General features: G+C 43.6%; 1 pseudogene; it reads left to right on the top strand.

Annotated features, from left to right (window-relative positions):
* The first annotated feature begins 1,959 nt into the window (after positions 1 to 1,959).
* Positions 1,960 to 2,078, top strand: LOC136642723 (5S ribosomal RNA; annotated as a pseudogene).
* The last annotated feature ends 10,658 nt before the right edge of the window (positions 2,079 to 12,736 follow it).

Genomic DNA, 12,736 nt, shown 5'->3' with positions numbered 1-12,736 from the left:
GGCAGCATTCAATGAGAACACTTTCACACCCCCACCAGCACCTCCATTTTTTCTGCTGAGTTGTGCCCGACTCAAGTCTTGGCTAGTTTCTTGTAAAGACTCAGAGTTGAGTCCAAATGACTCTAAAAAAGGCTCAGGACCAGTTGCAACTGTCATCCATTATGACTCACAAATGAGTCAAGTCAAGGGCTGGAGACTCACAACTCGACTTGCAATTCAGGCACAGTGACTCCAGTACATCCCTGTTACCAACTTTTAAATCTACCCCCCTAACTGGTCCTTTGAGGGTATATGTGCAAGACAGCACCCTTAACATAAGGAATTGTCAAGAGGTTGGTCAAATTGGGCACCAGTTGACACTCCATGCCCATTACAGGGCCTAGCTGGCTGGGCAGTGCCCCTGAAGCCTCCAGTATTGGTTGTAGCAGATTGGCTAATGAAGGATATGATTTTTCTGGCTAATTTTTCCTTCCCCTTTCATTGCCTGCTTATGGGTGGGGCAAATATTCTAATTCTCCATGTTACATGGTTGCAAATAAAGAACCAGGCACTGATAGTTCTCCTGAATCAATGGCTCTACTAGACTGAAGGAATGAATCCAGCTCTTTACAGGAATGGTTTCCTCCAGGTGTGGGAGAGCAAGGTCACTGGCTAGACATTGTTTTTGAATACCCTGGATCAAAATCTGCCATCCAGAGCTACTTATTGCTCTTCCAATTGTACTCAAAAATAAAATACAACACGTCTAGCAGCATTTCTTGCTTCATTCAGCAGAAGTGTGCAGCTGCCAAACTGATGTTCATGCCCAGAAGAAGCTGAGCCCAAGGATGCAACATGCAACCTATCAATCACTGTCTGCATGTCACCTAGGCAGGGATTGTTATCTGTTTGGGACGAGCTTGCACAAGCCCCTCCTGGACTTGCCATGTACAGGTAACATCATTCTCTCCAGGTCTTTGCCCCACAACACAATGTATCATGCATCCATGACTACCTCGCTGTCCCTTTCTCTCTATCAATCCATCATTCAGTCATCTCTCTAGATCAGGAGCTCTGGAAGTTTTATCTCAGTGAATCTCCTTAGGCTAGGGAGGAGGGAGCCCATCAATTAAAAGCTAAAACAAAAGACGTGCCTAGCATCGCTTGCTCTGGTTCCAGGGAACAGGCAGCTGAAAGGAAGGGAGGAATGCAGCAACATTTTATGGCGTTTTGTCTGGGTTTTGACTGTAAGGTGGCAGGCTTCTATATTCTAGGGGTGGCATGACTGTTGTGAGAGACTGGTAAAACCTGGCAACTGCCAGAGCCCCAACCCTTTAATAGGCCCACCAGTAAAGAGCCAGTGCCACTATCTGGACTCTCTCTTCCCAGGGTTCTGTCAATTTGGAAGTAGTGTATACTATCTCAGACTTGCCCAAGCCTTGCACCCACAGAGAGCACGTTCCAGGGTTCCCAAATGAACTTTAGGGCAATAATGCACCTCATGTGTCCCACTGCTTTCTGCCTCCCACTGCCCAGTTCCTCACTTTCTCCCCAACCCAGACAGTAAAGTGGCTCTCTTTAGTCAAATTGCTCAAGGGCCTCCTCGATAAAGCTGGAACCAGCCCTCATGAGCAGAGCCCACCTAGCCACCTGTATTTCACTTCTGCAAAAGGATAGGCAGAAACTTTGTCTCCTGCCCCACTCAAAGCACCCAAGCAAAACTAGCCCAGGGGAACATCAGATCAGAGCAAAGAAGCAGATGCCTTCTGCATCGCAAAGAGCTGCTTTAGTCATTCCTTTCTTCTGCCCCCATACCCAGCTGCAAGCCACCAAAGAAGTCTCAAGAGTCTTTTATATTTATCAGGTTGTATCTTAAGTTTAGTTAGTTGTGATTCATTTCCTCAGCCATGACTAACAAACCTTCGCAGCTTATGCACCACCTGTTATGAAAATAATTGCACAAGGCGGCTTACAAAAAATTAAAACAGTACTGTTACCTTGCGCATGCCTGATCTTGTCTGATCTTAGAAGCTAAGCAGGGTCAGGCCTGGTTAGTACTTGGATGGGAGACCGCCTGGGAATACCAGGTGCTGTAGGCTTATACCATAGTCTTTCGAGACTGAAGGTTGCCAACCACCATAAGTCATTAGAAACAGAACACACCATTAAAATTACCTAAAAGACAGTTTAAGAGCAGACTGTAAAACATCAGTTAAAAGAGCAGACATAAAACATCTGCCATCATGCAGCTTAAAAGCCTGCCAGAATAAATGTTTTTAAGCAAAGGTGAAAAATTAACAGAGAAAGGTAAAGACGAGTTTCCTCAGGGAGGATGGCTTACAGTACATCAAACCAGCAACCATCAGTAAAAGACACCAGAGGTTCATCACCCTAAAAAATAAATCAACACAAATGCAATTTTAAGAGCACATAAACATACCTGTGAGCTTCAGCCAACACAACAATTAAGAAACTCAATTACCAAACCTCAAAAGCCTGTCAGAATAAAAACAGAATTAATATCAATGCATTCCCCTGGCACAGACACCACTGCTAAGAAGGCCCTGCTTCTCACCCCTACCTAATTAGATCAGATAAAGAAGATATTCAAAGCAAGGTCTGCGTAACCCAAGTGTGCTTCATGGAAGATTACATTCCTCAAGGTACTCTGGACCTAGGTCATAGAGGACTTTAAAGGTCAAACCCAGTACTTTGAATTGTGCCTTGGAATAGATTGGGAGACAAAGGACAACAGCATTATATGCTCCCATTTGGCTTGACCCTGTAAATAAGAGGGCTGCAAAATGCTAGACTAGTTGAAGTTTCAAGGGTAGCTCCACACATAGTGTGTTCCAGTAGGTACAGAGCAGCAATACAAGCTGCCACACACTCTTTAATTGGACAATAAACCTCATATATAACATACCTCAGTGAAGAGTGAATTTGCTCAAAATGCTTCATGGTTTGATATCTGTGATGAATTTACTCTATGCAGTCATTCTTCGCATTTTTTACCTCTGCTGCATCTCCCAAAATTCTCTCTCTCTCTCTCTCTCTCTCCCTGCACAGCCATTAAAGAAACAGGAGGCCCATCCTCCTTAACATCTGGTCAACTACCTGTTATTTCCTTTTAGGCAAATATTTTAATCTGGAGAAGGCAGGCTGGATCAGGGTTATCTCTCTTTGCACTGTCTCTGACTTTTGAAATTGTGATGATATCAGATCTTTCCATTAGTCAAATGTTTGCCTATCCCAGTTGCTGAAATATGGAACAGGGTTTGCTAATCACATTTTCAAATATAAGAAACATGACAGAGTCTGGACGTTTCTGTGCATTGGTTGTGTGGTGGTGGTGGGGATGTTCCAAGCAAATCTATTCTGGTAAAGGGGTGCTCTTTTAACATGACATCTGATATCATGATGGCATGGCAGCTGATATCATGGAGTAAGGAGGTGATAGCTATGAAATAATATTTACATATTTGAATTTGACTATCCTTGGAAACAGACAGAGGAAGTGTTTTCATTCACATGGAGGCATAAAGCATGTATAAGTCCCACTAAGTCTAATGGAGCTTATTCCCAAGTAACAGCCAATCCTATCCACACTTTCCTGGGAGTAAGCCCCATTGACAGTAATGGAACTTACTTCTGAGTAGACATGCATAGGACTGTAAGTGTGCACTGGATTGCAGCTTTGGAAGCAAAACAAAAAACACCCCAATTTCAACAGCCAATATGAGCCTCAAGAAGCTGGTAAAAAAAATTATTCATATAATACAGAATGTGCAATGCATTTGACAGTACTCACTGGTGTATTTGGGTTGGTTTGTGGCTGCTGTGATGATTGTTTCCAATGTTTTATACTATTTGTTGTAAGCTACTATGAGCACCCTATTTGTAGGGTTACCAGATACAAAGTAGGACAGAGTGCCTATACCTTTAACCCTTGTATAGAAGAGGGAATTTTGACAGGTGCAACTTTTTAAACCCTTCCATGTTGAGCTGCACCTGCCAAAATTCCCTCTTCTATACAAGGGGTAAAGGTATAGACACTCTGACCCACTTTGTATCTGGTAACCCTACCTATTTGGAACATGTAGGGTATAAAATGATTTCATAAAGAAGTGTAAATACATTTTTAAAATGTCCTTTTGAAGGGGGAAGAGGCAGAACATAGTCAGAAAAGCAGCAACAGATGGAGTCACTCCTAAGCTTTGTTTTTTAACCCATACAGAATAGATGCCAAATACCACTGACTGAGGCTGAAATCCTATGCACACACAACTGAGAGTAAGATCCATTTAGCAAAGTGGATCTTACTTTGAGTAAACATGCATGGGCTTGTACTGTAATAATGTATGCTGCAAACATTAATAGCTCAAAACAGAGTCGGGCCTACCATTATGTTTGCAATGAAAGACCTTCTGGAGCAGACAAGGAAGGCTAATTACAAAGAGCACTGTGTGAAATTTAAATAGCTGACAATGAACTGTGCACCTTCTATTTTACTACTCAGAGCCTGATACAATGAAATAATAGCAATGCCTCTGAGACACTGAAATATACCATTAAGAACAGAGCATAGGGCACTTTTAGAGAGGAATTTATTTCCAAAAAGAGATGTTAGTATCTGGCTGGCTTTGGGCCCACACATGCTATCTAATCCCCTAATTCTAGAGGTGTTTGAGGTTATTCAGTTGATGGAATAAGAGTGACCCCCTATGATGACAGTATCACATATTATAGAAGTGAGCTTTGGTTTAAGTCACTTCTGCCCAACATTGCATATACGCAAAAGGGACCAAATGTGTACACCTGTGGGTCAGGCAAAAATGGGTTAAACACAAATTCCAGAGTTGAGTCCAGGCTAAGAAATAAGCTTTGGTCCTAGGGTTGGGCTCCACACTGGATAAACTCTTGACACTGTTCACAACGGAGCTCGTTATGCTCACTAGACAGGAAAGTAGTCCTTGTGATAGTGACATCACTTCCTGTAGTCCTAAATTATAGCTGCACATAAGACACACGTGGCAGTCACTGTTGTGCATCATACAAAATGCCCAAAGGAATAGCTTTCTTGAAATTGTTTAGTTCAACACCATGTTCTAAAACCCACGCTTCATATTAGCAACTGCCAGATCCATCTTGGCATAGATGAAAGTGGGGCAGTGTGAGGGTCAGAACCATGCCACAGGGCCTTGGTGCTGTACACCTGGTCCCACATAGACCCTCTGTCTCCTTTTGAGTTCCATTTTCCCACAGGAAAATGATATAAAACTACCACAAGGGGGCACTGTTCCCAAGTGGTCCTGGGAGATCAATTCACCAGTTCAGAGGAATATTCCAGACACCACCCATAGGCAGATTTTTATGCATTTTCGTGGCGGGGAGAAGCTTCACAACTGTAAAATGGAAAATGAGCCTTGATGAAATAGTTCACAGCTGTATTTCATTGTGGAGGATTTTCCTTCCAATTCTAAGATGCTTTGGGTTCCAAGGGGAGCTAGCCAATTAGAGGGCCAGGGCCAGAGAGAGAAGGTCACCAGGCCTGAGGAGACACTCTCTCTCTTCTGTGCGCTTCTGACTGGGCAGGACAGGGAGAGCCCACTCTCTGGGGAGCAGTAGAAGGCTGCTGGGGAAGAGAGCCCCAGGGGCATAGATAGGGACCAAGGATCAGCCAGGAGCGTAAGGTTCTGTTTAAGTTGGTCTGTCTTCCCCCTCATCCCCTCAGCTCAGGTTAGGCCAAGCTGGGATCCAGGTACTCAGCCTAGTCCAGCAGGGCCTGCAGGGAAAAAGCTTCCCTACAGAGCCAGCACCATTCAGGGGACTTTGACCTGTGAGAAACCAAGCCTGTTAACATTTTTCCCCCTCTCATGTGTAAACCTTTTTGTTTAAAACCTCTGCCCTGTTCTGGGATCATTAGATTTGTCAGCCTCCCTGCTCTGCAGGTACCACTGGCAGAGCATTTAAACAACCCTAAATAGCATTCTTGGGGAGGGGTTTTGTACAGGGACCCTCTGGGAACCAGATCTCTTGAGCTGGTGACAGTGGACTAGATCTACCAAATCGTGCCCTACCAAGCTGCACATTAACCCAATTGGAAGAGTGGAGGGTGGGAAGGGTGTGAGCACTTGGCAGTAGGCATCACTGCCCTGGATCAGCAGGTGGTCACTAGAAGTCCATTGCCCCTTTCATGACAGTGCCTAGCTGTCATGTTTCTTATTCCTGATACAATTCAATCTTTACAGGCAAAAATATGACGTGAGAACTGGTTGTAGAAAAGATTTGAAATTGGTGGCTCGCCTTTGGTATTAGAAGAACTCCCATGACATATATAGGACACACAGATGGGGAGATGATGTGGAATCAGGGTGGGGCAAATGGGTGCACTACCCACCTAGAGCATTCCTTTACCCCACCTAGGATTTTAGGGGGTGGTGATTTGACTTTTTAAACTTATGACATGATAGCTTCCGCTGAAAGAATGAGTTTAAGTACAGAAACAATTGCAGTTATAAAACAAATATATGATAGCTGGTGCTCCACACAAACTGCAGTAGTACTCCAAGCTCCACCCACCTGTACCTCTACTCACCCCTGTCCTGCTCAGCCAAGATTTCCTTGGTTCACATTTTTTTTAATCACAATTTTGATCACAACCTTAGGAGCAGCAGGGCCCAATGCAAAAATTTTTGAGGGCCCTCCCCAATCCACCCTACTGACCAGGCAATGGTAAGGCCCTCCATAGTGGCATCATTGCCAATTGCTTCCAGGGAAACAAATTTAAAGCCATTGGGCCTGGGGCAGGAGAGCAGGAGGGCTGTGCAGCAGCAATGCTCCACTCATCACACTCTCCTTGTGATGCCTCGGCATAGAAGATTCCATGCCAGAACATCAGCTACAGAATGAGATGCCGGTAGCAGCAAAGCTCACCGCCCAGTGCAGGGCCCTTCCAGACATGGGGACAAATTTGGCCAAATTGGTCAGATTGTGCCAAGGCTGGCCCTGTTGCTTACTTAAATGATCCCAGAAAGCCCTGTGTTCATGTGACATATACTGTATTTAGAGTTTGCCTTAAGATTTGTTTCTAATGGTAGTATGTTTCTTGCTCTTTAAGAGAAACCTAGTGGAACTCTGGGAAAACAAGGGGAAAGCAAAGTGAATGGCTGATGTGCTATAAAGGCTTGAGAAAGGGTAGTGGTCTGTGTGGGGCTCTGTGGAATTGTGGAGGTTATTCTTGATGAAAAAAATGGATTTTCTTGGACTTACCCAGCTCTAGAGTGTAAAATTATCCATTATGATAGTGAATAGAACAGGGTGCTTAAAGAGAGTGACAGAAGTGACCTTGAAACTTGTCAATCCTGAATTCCCCAATGATCTTTTAAACACTCTGCAATATTTACAGTGATTGTGACTGAAAGGTTGTTGGGGTTTTTTTTTCCTCCTAGAGTACATAAAGTGAAGAATGAAAAGCACATAGGGGGACAGTGCCCAAACACATGCACAACCTGTCCCACAAAACTGTAGGCACTTCCTGTCCACACAAGCATCCATACAAGTGGAACCAGATAGCCCTTCCTTCCCTAACCTTGTTGGAGACTGATGCAGCAGGCCATAGCAGCTCCACCCCTTTCTTTTCAGGGCTGGAAAATTGCACCCCTCATTTTCCAACCCCTTAACTAAGGGAACAGGGGGGGGGGAACAGAAGAGGAACAGGGACTCTGTGTGTGTTCTAATCAGCTGGGCACCCACGCTTTTTCACAGAAGAACAGGCAGCCCAGAGTTGCACCACTTGCCCTGTCAATCTTACCATAGCCTGTTATGTAAGTTTATGTTTGATCTGAGGAAATCACTGATTTCCATTATGTGTATGGGAACCACACCTAGCGCTGTTGCTGCCCCACCTAGCAAAGAAGACTGGCTATGGCCCTGGATGGAGCCGGAAGTTTCTATATTAAGTAAGCATTGGAAGTTTCTCCTATATGAGCCTGCCCATTCATTGAGATTGTCTGGGAACTTCCTCCCAAGGTTAGGCAGATAACAACAGAGAATAGGGCCTTCTTGGTGGTGATCCTACTTCTGAAACATCCTTCTGAGAAAACTCACTTGGTGCCCACTCTTATCATGCAAGAACAGGTTAACATGGTTTTGTTTTCCCAAGTCTTTCCTGAGTGATACAATGTATTTTATTATTGTCTTTCCTGGGGAAAAAACATATTGTGTGTTTTCAATATGATTATTGTTAGCTCGTGTTTTTGTAAGGGTCTTTTTATTACTTAATTTTATATTATATCTCACTTTGCAGAACTTGAAGTGAAAAAGCAGGCTATGAATATTTTAGACAAATCAAATGAAATAAGCAAGCAAGCAGCAGGCGAGTGGGCATTTAACCAGAAAATACTAATAGTACGAGAATCTGGGTCAAACCTCAAATGTGAGCAGTGATCAGGCCTAAAGAGAGAAACTGGAGTTGACTAAGAGGAAGTTGCCATTTTCTTTAACACTTGCTGTAGCCTCTCTTTGTTAATAAATCATAACCAATGGCTGGGATCCAAAAAGCTAACTTTAGGTTCACTTAAGGGCTTCAGCTTGCTCCATGAGACTCCCCCTCCCCCTTTATCAGCAGACACCCTTTCTCCTAAAATACCTTATCACACACTCTTGGAAAGATTCCTCAGTTTCAAAAGCAGTTTGCCTTGTGACATAGGCAGTTATTACTCAAGAAAAACATGATTAAAGCATGTAAAACTAGTTGCACAGTTCTTTTAATACTTACTAGAGCTGGCAATCCTGAAGCACTGCACACATAGGTGTATGGAAAGTGCAATTATCCTGTCTCTTCCACTGCATTTTTAATATGCATTTCAACAGTGGAAAGAGGAGGAAAGAATTAATGTGATACATGCATGTAGATAATCTTAGCTGATAAAGCTATGTGCCTGTTTCACACTAATGAAAGATATAAAACACATACACACCCTAGGAAGCCACAGCCAATCATGATTTCCCACTACGTGTATGTACCTTCAGGATTCCCACTAATCTTGTAACCTGTGAAGCAGCCTTTAGATTTGCAGCACTATTGTGAGGGCCTACGCCATTGAAGAGCATGGAGTTCTTTGACGCATTCTCCACAACCTGGAATCAGTCCCCAGGAACAAGTATGGCTGGAAACAAATGAATGGAAAGGTGAGTCAGAGTCTCAGCCTCACACATTATTTCTGCATCAGCTGGGGTGGGGTTGACTATTGTGAAATAAAGTACAGTGGGGAAGAAGTTCAAGGGCATACAGGCATCAAGATGAGCAATGGAAAGGAACTGAGACCAATGGATAAGTAGCACAGAAAAATTAGGATTGAAAAAGTTATGGGCTGAGGAGTGTTAGCAGCACTTTGCCTTTAGAGGAAGAAGGGAAAGAGCACACAGTTCAGAGATGGGCAGGAAGGCAATTGCAGGATACAGCTCAAGCTGACAACAGTGTCGAAACAGATACACTGTAAAGATTTTAAAAGGATAGCAGGTGTCTCTTCACATAGGAGGTGCCGAGATCACATCACTGAATATGACTGTGTGTATATGTCATATTCCTTTGTGATTATGGTTTTGTCCACTTCTGCTGGTTTTGTCCATTACTGTTCCTTCACCAACCACAATAATTATAACCACTTAAGAGGTGTTATCCTCTTTGTGATTGTGAGCCCTTTAGGGACAGGGAGCCATTAGTTATTTGATCTTCTCTGTAAACCGCTTTGTCAACTTTTAATTTAAAAGTGGTATGTAAATACTATTAATAATAACAACAACAACCTGGAATAAAATTTTACAAGATTCTTATATGTCAGAACTGGAACTGGATATTCTGAATTTTGAACATTTGGTTTTGAACTCTTTCACCAAAGATGTTTTGCAAGAACATTCAAATGAGGAGGATTTGCATCCTCCTTTTCCCATTGTTTTAATGTTTAAATATACAAAGGCAGTGGTTTGACCTTTTTTCAATGGTGTATTCACATCTATGAAGTGCATCAAGAGTGCAGAAAAGGAATTTCACTATCACCTCACATCCTGGGAAGATGAATGACTCTCATCTCTCCATGCTGCAATTTGCAGAGGCAGAATATAGTCCACACCAACCCAGAATAATTTCCCATCAGGAAAGCTGAGGGGTTTAGGATGAGGGAGCACTGAGTTGGAATAGTGGAGCAGAACAACAGCGCCCCCTATCCCCCCAGTGTTCTGACAGCACAGTTTCCATTTGGAGCAAGAAAGCCAGGGGGGCTGGAAAAGATACAAAGGGAGAGCACTTGCCTGCACCCACAACTTTAGGCAACATAGGTATGCCATGAAGGAACCTGCATACCATCAGAACTTCACACAGGCAGCACTTCAGGAAAGACTGGAGTGGAATATAGTTTGCTTGACTGCAGGAGTGCAGAGGGAGATTGACAAACTAAGATTTCAATAGCCACAGGGAGAGTGGAATTTATTAGCTGGGCTCTTCTGATGCCTAGTATGTGACATCTGGCTGCCAAATCCCTCTAGGATGAGGGTCTCTTTATCCCCAGACAAAAGAATCCAAGGGTGTGGAATGCAGGGAGAGAAGTGGAGAAAGAGCCTTGAATCAAGAGAACAGTGGGGGGGGGGCAGTACACAGCGTTGGCAGCAATGCTCCCTCTACTAATCACATTACTCAGCAGCTTACCACACAGTTTAGCATATTGGCTTCCCCTATTGTGACCTCTGTTCCCAACTACCACGGCTCATCCCTTCCCCCCTTCTCTTCCATTGGCTAATCAGCTGCAAGGGCTAGAACAAAATATGTTGAGTGTGTTGTCAGGATGTAGACTATTCCATTTGAAGAGTGAAGTGGGTGGGATTAATTAACAGACAAGACCTCTTGGTCAATTACAGCATGTTAAATTGGTCCATTTTAAATTAAACTCTTCGGAATAGAATCAGTTGTTTCACAAGCCCTCCGGGTGTGGCTGGCTTATTTCATGTTATTCTTGTGAGCAAGCAATGGTGACAAAATACAAATGTTGAACTTGGCATCACTCACATATCATCACTTCCTTTCCATTCTGATTGAACAAGGCCTGAGGCCCTCAGCTTTAGACTGACGTGAAAAGAGGAATTAAGTTCACCACCTAACAGTCACTCTGAGCAACTGCCAGTTTCAGAGCTGGAAAGTCTCCAGTGTTGATACCAGAATAACAGCAAAACATCTGGAAGCAGCATCTAATCTCATACTACTAATTCTTCTGGAACATTTCAATGAATAATCAAGTCAATGTAAACAAACTCTGATAGAATACTAAAATTTCAGTAAAATGTTCAGAGCGATAGGCAGCCCAATCCTGAGCTTCCTGACACCTGCTGGGAGCAGCAGTGCCAAAGCAGCTACTGCGGTATCCAGTGGGTACCAGGAAGCCAACAGCATTGTCAAGGGAATCTTCATCCCCTTCCCTTGGGGAAAGCCCCAAACCCCACAATGGGGCTTTTCAAGTCTGTGCCAGATATTTTGCCAGTGCAGACTTGAGAGGCTTTGTGTTGGGCCTTCTGGAACAACATGGAGTTCAGAATCTGATGGAACAGAGCTCTGCCAGTCCCACAGCCTCCCATCTCAGTTCCCTCCCACCCCAGTTTGTGCCCCAGGTTCCTATGTGATGCTGCAGGGTAGCAGATAAGAGTGTAAATCAAGGTATCCCCAGTTCAAATCTTACCTCAACCAAGAGCTCAGGAGGTAACCTTAGACAAGCCACTGCCTTGCCATCTCAGTTCTCCATAGGCATTAAGAAGCTAATATTGACTTGTTGAGAGGATAAAATGAGGGCTTTCCTTGGAAGAACGGTGGGAAAACATGTAATATATACGTACATGTGGGGGGGAAAATCAGATACATGGGATGCACATAGACATACATTGAGGATGAATCTCAACAACCATCTCACATCCTCCATTCAGGTGTTTGTGGTTCATTATGAACAAATGAAGCTGCATTACATGGAGTTGGATTATCTGTCTCAGTACTGTCTACACCAGGTGCCTCCAAACTTTCAGCTGCATCAGGCTGCAATCCAATGTGCAACTACATGGAAGTAAGCTACACTGAACTCAATGAGACTTACTTCTGAGTAGATATGCATAGGTTTGTCCTATCAGTCTTGCTTTTCTGTTGGGTCAGAGCAAGTCAATTAAAGAAAGTAATGTATTTATATAGAACTCTAAGAATGTTCACAGTAGGAGGAATAGTACTAGTAAGTAGTAGTAGTAGTAGTAAGTATGAGACTTACTTCTGAGTAGATATGCATAGGTTTGTCCTATCAGTCTTGCTTTTCTGTTGGGTCAGAGCACGTCAAAGAAAGTAATATAGAACTCTAAGAATGTTCACAGCAGAAGCAGCAACTGTTACCCTGCACATGCCTGATCTTGGAAGCTAAGCAGGGTCAGGCCTGGTTAGTACTTAGATGGGAGACTGCTTGGTAATACCAGGTGCTGTAGGCTTATACCATAGTCTTTCGAGACTGAAGGTTGCCAACCAGTAGGAGAAAAAATTATATTTGTATTTGCATAGCTGTTTATTTCCTCCCCTCCTTGGGCTCTCAGATGAAGTGACCCAGCCCAGCAGTTGCATCACCCAGCAGAATGAAGGTGTGTGGAAGTGGGCAAGGGGAGAAGAGGAAGGATCAGACACAATGCCACTTGGCTGGTCAAAATGTCTTGCTGAGCTGAATGTGGCTTGTTGCCTATGGAC

The sequence above is a fragment of the Tiliqua scincoides genome, chromosome 2 (assembly GCF_035046505.1).
Source record: "Tiliqua scincoides isolate rTilSci1 chromosome 2, rTilSci1.hap2, whole genome shotgun sequence".
NCBI lineage: Eukaryota > Metazoa > Chordata > Lepidosauria > Squamata > Scincidae > Tiliqua > Tiliqua scincoides.
Note: the sequence above shows the minus strand (reverse complement) of the source record. Positions and strands in the feature narration are given on the sequence as shown.